Genomic DNA, 13201 nt, shown 5'->3' on the forward strand with positions numbered 1-13201 from the left:
CCGTCAGTGCGGCAAAATGTTGCATCCCAGTCCCATTTGCATCTTGTGTTTCTTCTTTTTAAGATGTGCGTTTGGTTACTATGGCAATCCAACGGTACATGGAGGCACCTGCAACCCCTGCAACTGTAGCAGCAGCTTGGACATTTGTGATGCTCAAACTGGAGGTGAATATTTGTTTTTTTCACACAAAGTTAGACTAATAAAGATCAACAGAAATTTCAGTTAAAAGGCCTCTTACTTTTCTTAGTATACTGTGTCTTTTATAAATTAACAAGAGACAGATTTTTAAAAATTAATCAAAATCATATTGATTTTACGACAAAAAAACAATTTGTAAGTCCTACATTTCCCATAATGCAACCACTCTTTTTTGTCACAGATGACTGTCATGCTTCAGTTTGTAGTGCAGTCAGTCAGTCAGTCAGTCATCTTCTGTAACCGCTTATTCCTGTTAAGGGTCACGAGGGTCTGCTGGAGCCTTTCCCAGCTGTCATCGGGAAAGAGGCGGGGGTACACCCTGGACAGGTCGCCAGTCTATCGCAGGGCTAACACACAGAGACAGACAACCATTCACACTCACAGTCATCTTCTCACACGCACACCTACGGCCAATTTAGAATCACCAGTTAACCTAATGAGCATGTCTTTGGATGGTGGGAGGAAGCTGGAGTACCCGGAGAGAACCCGTGCAGACACAGGGAGAACATGCAAACTCCGCACAGAAAGGCCCAGTCGGCCCATGGATTCGAACCCAGGACCTTCTCGCTGTGAGGCATCAGTGCTAACCACCTCGCCACTGTGCCGCCCTGTAGTGCAGTCTTTCTGGTAAAAATTCATAGCCTTCAAACCGGAGGACATTGTCAGGTGTTATTTTACTAGACTCTCAGTGGCACAGAAGACATTACACAACCATTTCCGCAGGCTGAGCTGTCCCAGTCCCCTGTCATTGTCACAACTAAAGTAAGCTTAATGTGATGAAATTCACTTTAGCATCCTTTCCTTTGAACAGAGTGTGTCAGAGGTGGAAACAGCAGCTGTGGCCATCACTGCCATGGTGAGTTTGTGTTGGAAACTCATTTTACTTTCATGTTTTGACGAGGGGAGTCAACTATGATAATAGCTATATTCTATGTTTCATCCTCTCCTTGTATTCACTGACAGAATGTGACAGCTATGATCATGCTTTGCTGGTTGACTTGGAGAAGAAGGGTGACAGCCTGGTTTGGCTGAAGCAGCAGCTGCAGAACATCAGTCGCGGCCCAGCGTCAGTCTTCAGGCTGAACAAGCTGAATGCTAGCGTCTCTGAAACCAAGGTACAAGAGGTACCATGCAAGGAACTTGCAGAAAAAGACCACCGTTTCTTTTACATCATACAGTTAAGTCTCTACATGCTCAGAGTATTTCTCATCTCATGTTTTCTAGACTCTTGTTTGGAGGTATGGCAACGCTGTAAGACAATTGGAGCCAAAGGTTGAACAACTGGAAGCATCTGTTGATGTTGTCAGATATAACTTGGGCCAGCTGATTGATGAGGTAACTGAAGATAATTTTCCTCAGTTAATCAAAATGAAACTCATGTAAATGTACATTTTTGTTTGAATACTGCAGGAGGTATTGTCATAGACTGATAACGTCACGTCAGAGGAACGCCACATAGGTCCCATCATTGTGTCATTTTATATAAATGCAGTTTTTTCAAGATTATGATTAACTTTCCAGACCCTCGACGCTGCATCACATCTGGATACGGTCGATCAGTATGTGAATGAAACAAAGCTGAAAGCTAGCAACCTTCTCGCTGAAGCTGAAGCTCTCATCGTAGCAAGTCAAGGTACATCTCTCATGTATGAACACGTGTATTGTATTGTTCCATTTTGTTTTTGATTAACTGATAGTATTAATCAAGTATACTTAAATCTAAACACCCATGTTGCTTGAGCTGTAATCTTTCCTGATTCTCCTGTCCAAGGAGAACTGAAAACGGCTTGTGTCATAGCAAGCGTCAGCCCCTGATTTATCACTAACTCGCATGGTTTGTCAGATTTGATGAGGCAGCTAAGCGAGGTGCGACCTGGAGATTCAGTCTCTCTCTCTGAAAATCAGAAAAGCGGGATGATGGAGCCTGTCCTGCAGGAAATGAGAGAGAAAGGCTGCACAGCTCAGAGGGATAAAGTGGGCGGTGAGCTGGAGGAAGCACATAAATGTGAGTAAATTGAAAATCATCTTCTGGTTGGTATGGGGATTTCATTATGTTCTGTTTACTGGAAGCACTTAAACATGAAACAGATCTTCTTCATTTGAAGTGGAAAGTTTTCAGAAGACTTTCAACAATTAACACCCCTCCGACTTTTAATTTAGCAACCACTAGACTATTGGAAATTGCCAGATACAGATTTAGTTTGACACTTGGAGAGACATTTCATTAAATGATCATTATCACTGTCATGAAACAAAATAATGAAATTGCAACCAGTAGCTTGTTAGCTTTGATTAAAATAAACAGTGGAATCATAGGCAAACAGCCAGTGTGGCTCCTCTAGCGTTAAAGGTCCACCTATAATCACCTCTAGAGATCAAGCCTTACATGTCATATATCTTTTATTTAACCCCTACATAAACCAAGAAGTATGATGCACTGTAACAGAAGATAGTGTGTTGTGTCTACTTATTTCTGGACAGGATGAAATGACAAACGTGGTTGTCATTGTGACATTGCCAGGGAGTCATCCCGGACGAAGCTATCAATTATGTGTTAAGCAATCAGTTTTGGGTGGGTGATAATAGGCTGTTTCACCATTGTTTCTAGTCTTTATGCTAAGCTAAGCTAAGATAACCAACTGCTGAATATAGCTTCATATTCAATTGTCTGATATAGGTAGTGTCAGTCTTTTCATCTTTGCATCTCCCCAAATAACATAACCACTCTTGTGAAAATGTCTGGCCTGGGTCCTTAGCCGGAGTCTGGTCTACAGTGTATACTGTACTTCACTAACAAACAAAGACCCCACTTTAATTGATGCAAGGTAGTAAATTGGTAACCAGAACGGGAGGGAAATGGATGGAGGGATGACAGGGCTCAAAGGGATGGACGAACAGGGACAAGGGGGAAAAAGCAGAAGAACCCAGTGAATGAAACCCAGGCTCCTGTAATGAAGGCAATGAATGCAAGAGGAGAGAGGGATAGGTATGGTGGTGTGGTTTGAGAGCAGAGACGAACAGAGAAAAAAGACACTCCTTTTTAGGGAAATAGAATGACATGGGGTGAGATCTTGTTCCTGAACTTAAATTCCACGTTTAGCCCAAGTATTGGCAAAAATTCCACACTATTTTCTTTTCAACAGATACATGTTTGTCTAAAAGGGAAACACAAAGAAATATACTGTATTTTTTAATCTCTATGGGGTCTCCCTGGTTACATAAAGGTATATATAACAGTAACAAGCATGTAAAATCAAAAATATGTGTTCTCCTGAAGTGTTGCACTTCATTAGGAACAACATGACAGTTCCAGCAGAGAGCAGCCAGGCCGTCCTGAATCAGGCTGCAGACTCTCTGATGTCCTCAGACTCTTCTCTGAGGGAAGTGAGCGGATTGCTGTTAAATGCAGAGGACACAGTCGACAGGACACATGGCCTCAACCTGAAGAGTAGTACTACCCTACAACAACTGCAGGTAATGGGGAACACAGCCATCACTGGCTGTTTCGCACATTTCCGATATATAATAGAACACTTGGTAGTGTTACTGATTTCACCTGACTTTGTTCATCATCTGACAGCGTGTTCAAGCTCAGCTGCAGAGGGAACAAAGCACGCTCCTTCCTGCCTCTGAAATGACTAGGGATTTGCTGAAGAACATTACTGACATCTTTTCAATGCTTGCAGAAATGAAAGGAGTAAGTAGGCTTTTTTTTATTTCATTCGAAATGTTCTGGGATGTGGAAATTAACTTGATTGTGTGTAAACTGCAGGAATTGGAGAATCATGCAGCTCAGATGGATGGAGCCCAGACGGAAGTCTTTAAAAAGTTAAACAGAAACTTCCATATTACGACAAAGGTGGATAGTGTCACCAAGGCTGAGGAGCATGCAGAGGAGCTCAATAGAGTAGCAACAGATTTACAACAGTAAGTGCGAAGCAGAGGAAATAAAGAAAGGGGATAGATGTACTGTGGGTTAGATGAACACTGACAACAGCTATGTTTCTTGTTATTGCAGAGTGCTTCCTGATGCTACCAACAACACTGAGCTGCTCCTGAGAATAGGACCGTATAACAGTATCATTAATGCAGCCGAAACAGCAGAGTTGGCCGCTAATAAGTCCAGAGAGGCTGCTGATCAATCTGCAAAGGTAACAATGTTGTTACTAGTGCTTGATGAAGACCTGAATGTTGTTAAACTATTAAATGTCACTCTGAAATCACAACTTAGATCGTGAAGGAGGGAGGTCTGATCGACTGGGCCAAAGTGCTGAAGGATAATTCAACTCATTTGTGGACACAAGCCAGCAACACTCAGAGCCAACTCAAAAGTAAAATGGATCATTCGAAACAAGTCAAATATGTCATCTGTAGATTGAGAATGCAAAACGAAAAGCTTCTCTGTTTCTTTTGAACAGTGCTTTCATGCACGGTGGACGCCCTGGAAGATCACATCAATAAGCAAAAGGAAAAAGGAGAATCATTGAGAGTGAATATCTCGATGTTTAGTGACGACGTCAAAAAGATCAGAAGAGGTCTGTGGAGCACTTGAAATTTGTTGCAGAGGAGAAACAAATGGCAGATTATGCGTCGTATCTGTTATGTATTTTTTTGTTAATTCAGATGACACAAAGGTCCTGATAGAGTTTGTGAAAACAAATGCATCTGCTGCTAACTCCACAATCAGCAATTTAAAAGAAAGACTGAGGAATATCAGCCTGGAACTGGAAGGAATAACTTTAACCAATGTCAGCGTGACTATAGATGATATGTTGACTGACACTGACCAGGCTTGTAAGTATTTAATGCTGGAAAACAGCCAACGTGATGATGCAAAAGAAGATTATATTCACAGAACCCCACGTTGATGTTCGAATACAGACATTTCACAGTAAACTTTTGTGTTTTCTGTGTGTGTTTCAGTGAAGAGCTTTAACGGAGCGCTTCCTGATTTGACTGACAAGCTTGTGCAAGTTGAGGCTCTTGGCGGGAAGGCGTCTCCTAGCGCTAATGTGACAGAAAGCATCAGGAGAATCAAGGACATCATTGAGGAGACAAGAAGCATTGTTAACAGGGTAAAGGTCTCCCATTAATTTGTACTTTCTTTCCAACATTAGACTCAGTAAAAATATAATAAAGCTGAGTGATAGTTGTTTTACGTAAATTGAAAATTTAATAAAATACTGGTCTTGCTCAGTATAGTCCTCTATCTATTAAAGTTGTTGGTTTAATTACCTTTAATGGCAGACTTTGGCCACAACTGACTGGTGCAGACCAAATATAGAGCTGAAAGGAGCTTGCTCTTGTTTCCACTGCCCCATGTGGCCAAGATGATCATTACATGTTTGTTTTTTGTTAAAAAAACAGACCAAAATATCTCATACGCTCAAATTACACTCATAATTCCTCTCACAGGTCTCTCTTGCCACCACTTTCAGTGGAAAGGGTCACGTTGAGCTTCATCCTCCAAAAAACCTGGAGGACATAAAAGCATTTACAGCTGTCGATCTGCTCCTCAATCGCCATCCCAACAACCCCTCAAAGGCAGAAGGCAGACGAAAGCGACGTCAAGACACGCGCAGAGATGCCAATTTCTTTGTTTTCTACCTTGGTCTTAAAGATGTGAGCGTGCCTCCACGCAAAAACACCTACATTTGCCACAACAAGAATTTAACGGACAATATAAAGCAATATCTTATCTTTACTTTTCTTCTCAGGCTTCTGGAGACTACATTGGGATGGCAATTAGAAGAGCTGTGCTGATTTGTGTCTATAAGTTGGGTGGAGTCGTTCATGAGGTGGAAACCAGCCAAATAACAGTCACTAGTATTAACTCCTCCCACTTTGACAGGGTGATCTTCCACAGGTACTCCACTTTTATAACAGAAGTTTACACAGTAAACATGGATTTATGATCCGTTTCTATGGTCCAATCAACATGCTGATCATAAAGTATCTGCATGCACCAATTCCTGCAGAGTATACCAAGACGCCGAAGTTATCATCACACAGAACTTCACGTCAGAGAAGCCCGTGGGCCTCCCTCCTACACGTAACCTCCCCAACACAACGACCAGCGTGCTCAACCTTCATCCAGACAGAGTTGTTTTCTACGTGGGCGGCTATCCTGAGGACTTTACCGTAACCAGCCACTGCTATCATTTCTTCATGCATGCATGTATTTAGTGTACACGCTGTCAGAAAATGAAAATTTTGTCAGGCAAGGCTTTTATCAATCACAGGGTCTAAGGTCAGGCCCTTTGAAGCCCGTCTGCACTAGCCCAGTAAACATCCTATCTTGTGCTTAGCTGAAAAATGGACATTATATAAAAAAAAGTGAGAGCTTGAACTTTTGTCTCATAAATATTATGTAATATCTGAGATGTTTGACTAAGTGATTTAGAATTAGAAGAAGAAATTTTTCACCATCTCAAAATCTTTTGTAAATCCACATTAAGTTTTGGACAGAGGTGAAGGCATTAATTATAACTTCCCATTGTTATTTTGATTCTTTTCATCATGTATGTGGATTATACATTTTTTGTTGGATAAATTTCCATATATATTTATGTGACATACTATACAAGTCACTTGCCAAGATTAAAATTTGTAAAATGACAAGAGCACAGTCCTTCACCATTGTTTAGGGGGAAAAGGTTAATGGAAAAATACCTGTTAGCATAGAGCTTTTACTCAGGAGGTCAGAAATGTCCTCAACAAAATAATTAAGGTCATCCATTTACGACATGTTAGAATTTGTAAAGCATATCTTAAATCTTATTCGGTTCTTTTAGCCTCCGGTGGAGCTGCGTTACCGTAAATACAGAGGAGCCATGAAGTTTTCTTTTATCAATGACAACCCCATCTGCCTTTTCAACTACAAGCACGCGGTCAATATGGATGCAAAGCAGCCCACCGCTAAGTAAGCATTAAATAACTGCAGTCTTGATGACGAGAAAATCTCAGTTAACAAGTGGATTATTCTTTATTTGATTAGGACTCCCCGGACAGAGGCGTCTGATTATTACGAGGGAACAGGTTACCGTATGGCATTCATAAAGAAGCCGGACAAGAAAAGGAGACTGCGGTTCAAATTTCACACAAACAGCCCAGAAACGAATGCCTTGTTATTCTACATTGGGCATGAAGTATGATGTTTGCACCAATTAAACGCTCACTGGTTACAACTCTACAAATAAATGCAAGATTTAGGTGTTTTTCTTCTGTTACAGGACTCTTTTTTCAGTGTGTTTGTGGAGAGAGGCTTCCTGGTGCTTCAAGGGCTACAAGCAGGTCAAGAGCTCAGAGTTCAAAGTGCTGAAAGAGTCTCTCTATTGGTAAGAGATATATATAAAAATATATATACCAGCTTAAAGCAATGCATGCATGAGTCTATGTCTCATTTGTAAATGTTCTTACTCAGGGTAAATTTTTTGCCTCAGGACAAACAGATTGGAGTCACTATTGCAGACAGGTTTACTGTGCGCTGTGGACAAACACGGATCTCCACAAACTACATTCAAACAAACTTCAGGAGCTATTACATTGGGGGGCTACCAGGACAGCTAAGACGGAGGTAACCAGATACAGTCTGTGTTGATTTCACTGCCTCAGCTTACACACAACTGTTGCTCTGGTTTCTGTCCATTTGTTCCTTTGAATCTCAGACACAACATCACAGCCCCACCTCTCAGAGGATGTGTGGACCACCTAACCGAAGATGCTCAGACCGTTGAGTACAACCAGACGATTGGTGTCAGTGGTGGATGTCCAGCCTCCTTACTGGTGGGTTACAACCACACAAGACTGCTCTTGGTTTCATGCCTAAACTGTGTGACCCTTATTTCACTTTTGTTTAAATCAAACCACTTTTAAATGTTGAAACATAGCATTTACTAGTGAAGTACAGTTAAAAAATCAGTAGCATCACACAGTAAATTTGGCTGCCGTTAGCCATCACAAGCTAATGGGCTTTCAAAACAAAGTAAGGCTGTGGCAGGAGTTTGTTTCTTGTGTTACTTTCAGAATAAAACCAATGAAATGTATGTGACCTGCTAAAACATAGCGTCATATGGAGGACTCTAGCTACCAAAAAAATAAATAAAATAAATAATTAGTAGGTTGAAAAGAGCCAACAATATAAAAAATAAATGTAGACACAAATTCACTTATAAAATATGGCATGAACTGATAAACCCCTATTTATTTGCAATTTAATTGTTGATTTTATGTTTCAAGCGATCCATTTATCATCATTAATGTATTTATTTCGAGATTATTTTCCTCTTCTCCTGACTCAAGATAACCATTTTGTTGTGAATCTGGCTCTGACCTCAATCAATCAATAGGTGAATGTTGGCCCTGCAACTTGACGACACCGTCCATAAATAAAAAGCAGAAGTGCATAAAAAGGAAAAAAGAAAAGGCTGAAATAAAAATGTGTGGGTAGATATAAAATGCAAAATGAGGATAATAAATGAGGGGTAATGTAAATGTTAATGGGAAAGTAAATAAATAGGGAAACTAATACAGATACTAATACAGATATTTATTTTGGTCCTCATTGGTGTAACAGTATAGCACTAAACTACTACAGTAAACTCACTAGAAATACATAGCAACATCTAAGAAGACTTTGCTAATGCTAGCTAACATTTGCCACAAGGAACCACAGGTCATACCAGATCAAAAAAGACTGATGCAGCAAAACCTCGGTGTATGAATTTGTGCAGTAGTGGGATATATTACTTACTTTCTCGCTGTCTTTAAAATTCTGAGAAAACAGCATCTAGAAACAGGAGGCTGATACTACCGTGTTTCTGGCTTGTGTAGGGCGTTCGAACAGCAACGCTGTATTCAGCACTGTCTATCGATTCCGTGTTTGCCCGCGATGAACAGCCTCTCAGAGTCTCTCTGGGCTTCAGGAGCACGGACGGCCAAGGTATTCTTCTCAAGAGCAGCTCTCAGGTAAACACCGCACGTTTAACACTGAGCTTTAAAACAGAATCAAAAGCCAAATATCTTGAGGGCTGTTAGGAGCTTTCTCCCCACAGGGCTCCGCCTCGGTCCGTGACCTCCAGCTGTCTCTGGATGATGGTTTTGTGGTGTTTAATAGTTATAATTACAGCCTGAAGTCAGATAAAAGGTACAGCGATGGTGCCTGGCACTACATCTCTGCAGTTTGGAGGTCAACAGGGTAAGACGTGAATGCTTTTAATAAATGAACCTTTATTCCAAGTGAAATGTAAAAAAAAAAAAAAAAAAAAAAAAAAGCACATTACTGAACCTCCTGTGATTTCCTCAGGTTGGAGCTAAGCATTGATAACATAAATGTAATTCAAAGACAATCACCAGATGTCAAGCTTCGAGGAGGAAAATTCAAGGGCTGCATTACTAACCTGTATGCAAGGAGGTTAGAAAACTGTTGACATTATTTTAAAGGGTGTTCTGCTGCACCAGATGCTCATGCTTTTTGTCTTAAAATGACTTTATTTATTTTAAATAATCTCATGCAGACCTGAGCAGAGCTTTATACCCACTGATCTAAGCTCATTATCACAAATGGGAGACAGTGTCCTTGGACAGTGCAGCCTGCATCCCCCACATCACACTGAGCTTCCACCAACACCCCCTCTGAAAAGGCCCCAGACACACAAACCCGTGAGCGCATCAAGCCATTATTTCTAAAACACCTCCTATTGCTTTTATAATGAGCTGGTAAAACGGGCCATTTTTCTGCCATGTGTCAGATTCGGGCTCCAGCTGGCAGTCCGTGTAGACGCCAAGGAAACCAGGATGAGTACCGCCTCTCCGAGGCACGCAGCTGGCTCAGTTACAGCCTGCCACAACAGGACCTTAATCACAGGTACAATACTAAGATATCAAGCTATTTCCTGAAGATGTGAAAATGATGACAGGGTTGTTTGGGAACACTTTTTATGTTGTCTGTAATGCCTTCTTCTATTTTTCCATTCATTGGTAAAAGAGTACTTCACTGCTGTTCCCATCTTGTGTGTCCCAGGCCTCACTTCTCCCTTGACCTCAAGACCAATTCATCCAAAGGGCTGATCCTCCATTTAGCTGGAAGAGGAGTCGTACCCGTGCTGGCCCTGTACATGGCCAACGGCAAGATCAAGATGTCTCTTGGGCGAAACAGAATTATCCAGCACAAGCAGAAGAGCAACGACGGGAACTGGCACAGAGTGATTACCTTAGTTTCTCTCATTATCGCTGTCCAACTCAGATTTACCAGATTGAGCCCACACAGAAGAAAACAAACGCAGGCTTCTCTTTCCAAACTAACAGGCAGGAATTCTGAGAGTTTCTTACCTCATCTCTCCAAGATTGTTTCAAAGTAATGTTTACGCTACAACTTTGCGAGTTATTACCCTGTTAAAAGCGGGTTTTAGAGGTGCAAAAATAGGTTTGGTCCGCTGTGTACCCAACTCTCTTCATACATTCAAGATCTTGACAGTTACCAGAATATGACAGGATAATTATTTTTGGAGACGGGGGTTTGGGGGGAAACTGTGCGTTTTTCTATATATGCTCCTGTCACCTGCTGATTACAGTTGTGGTGACTTCCAGTGAAAGTCATCCGGTGAAACAGTGAATCACAGGTTCTCTCTTTCTCTCTGAGTGCAGGTTCAGATCAGCGTGGAGTTCAGCACTTTTCATTTGCTGGTTGATGGGTTTCGTGTGACTGATGGTCACTTACCTAACAACGAGGGGTCGTCTTTAGACCTGCACAACCCTGTGTATCTGGGAGGTGACCCACAAAGCAGAACCACTAAAGTCCGTGTCAAACTCAATCTGTGTTTCAGATTTTCCCCAGATGTATTTTGTTTGCACACTGACCCTCTTGTCTTTCCTCTTGCTCCCTCCTTCAGGGACACAACATTCCCAGGAACAGTCTTGTCGGCTGTATACGGGATTTTAAAATGAATGAGGTAGCTGTTGGTGCACCTGAGGCCAGCCACAAGACCTTACCCTGTTTTGATAGGCTCACAGAGATGGGGACGTACTTTGGGGGAGGTCACGTTGTCTTAGGTTGGTCCTTGTATTTCTTACACTTAGAGGTTTGGCTTTATTTCCCTGTTGTCAGTTTACGTGTGAATGTTCCAACAAACCGTGATCTCAAGAAGAACTTTTCTATTCTAGATAATTACTTGACCGTCGGCTCTCATTTTGTGTTGACCTTTGAGCTGCGCCCTCGGTACCTGACGGGTCTTCTCTTCCACGTTCAAAGTGACAAGACCAGCCTGAATGTGTTCCTAATGGAAAACAAGGCAAGACCTTTCACCCACAAAATAAGGGGTTGCATCTAATCGAGCTGCAATTCAAAACAGGAACTGCATTTAATGACAAATCACCCAATGTTTTACCAGGTCGGTGCCGATGTGAACGACGGTAATGGTGTTGTCAGTGCTTCTGTGACTCCTCGTAAAAGCCTCTGTGATGGAAAGTTTCATGTGGTCACAGGTAGGACTTATACAGAAAACACTACAAGAACCTGATTCAATTTGAGCGGGATATGGTTTTTAAGTTCTGATATCTCCATCTCTCAGTGTCCAAACAGCTCCAAGTGATCAAACTAGAGGTGGACTCTGTGTCTGAGCAAAAAGGAGGCCCCTCCACGTCCACAACTCACTCAACAGCACTGGAGTCACTTTACATCGGAGGTTAACCCGTTCAGCATTTCACACATCTTTCTACGAATATCAGCTTTTCTGTCAAACAACCTGACCAGAATCTCTCTCTGCTTTTCCTTTTTCTCCATTCAGGGATTACGACTAAAAACCGAGCCCCCGTGTCCTCGCCGTTTGTGGGCTGCTTGCGAAATGTGAAGCTTAATGAAAGGTCTGTTTCATTTGAGACAGAGTCCAGGGTGGTTGACCCCGTGATCATCAGCGGATGCCCTGCATATTAAGGACAAACAAAGCTGAAACTCCTTGAGCATAATTTAAAACTCCAAACACACACACAAAAAGAAAATAATAAAAAATGATGAAGTGATTGCTTAAATTCTGCTTAATAACCCTGAATTGCCACTCAAAAATAAATAAGCAATAGTCGGTCTAAATATTGAAAAAGTGGGTCTTGATTTCAGACTGGGGTGGATAAAATAAAATGTTTTTTCTTCCTTGATTATAGCTGATTATTTTGACTCAAAGGAAAATTGTTGCAGCGAGTTAGCTCGCTTCATGGGTCATTTGCCAATCTAGTCTGTGGTCTGGTTGTGAATAACTTACAGGAACCTTGATATAGGGCTCTTGAATACACACTGGTTGGCTGCGTCCATGGCTATAGTGCTAAAAGATTGATGTCAACAGATGATCAATGTTGTAGACCTTTAACAGTGTCTTGTGTTGCTACCGTAACTCGTTTTTGTTATTCTACTTTTGACCATGAGATGGAGTGCTTCACTACACCTAATCTGAACCACTCTTGCACAATTTGAGCCCCATGAATCCTGGCATTGTCATCTTGGAATATGCCCATGTCATCAGGGAAGAAAAATAAATCCATTGATGGAATAACCTGGTCATTCAGTATATTCAGGTAGTCAGCTGACCTCATTCTTTGGACACATAATGTTGCTGAACCTAGACCTGACCAACTGCAGCAACCCCAGATCATAGCACTGCCTCCACAGGCTTGTACAGTAGGCACTAGGCATGATGGGTGCATCACTTCATGGACGATGGTTCCCCACTATCTTTCCAGTTTTTAATAATGCGTTGGACAGTTCTTAACCCAATTTTAGTAGTTCCTACAATCTTCTTAGATGTTTTCTGTGCTTGATGCATGACAATGATTTGACCCTACTCAAACAGACTAACAACTTTTCCACGATCACAGGATATGTCTTTAGACATGGTTGTTTAAGAAATGAGAAGCTACTCATTGCATCAGTTGGGGTTAAATAACTTGTTGCCAGCTGAAAGATAATCACCCATGCAGTAATTATTCAATAGGAGGCTTGTACCTATTTGCTTAGTTA

This window comes from Chelon labrosus (assembly GCF_963514085.1).
Source record: "Chelon labrosus genome assembly, chromosome: 7".
In the NCBI taxonomy this organism is placed as follows: domain Eukaryota; kingdom Metazoa; phylum Chordata; class Actinopteri; order Mugiliformes; family Mugilidae; genus Chelon; species Chelon labrosus.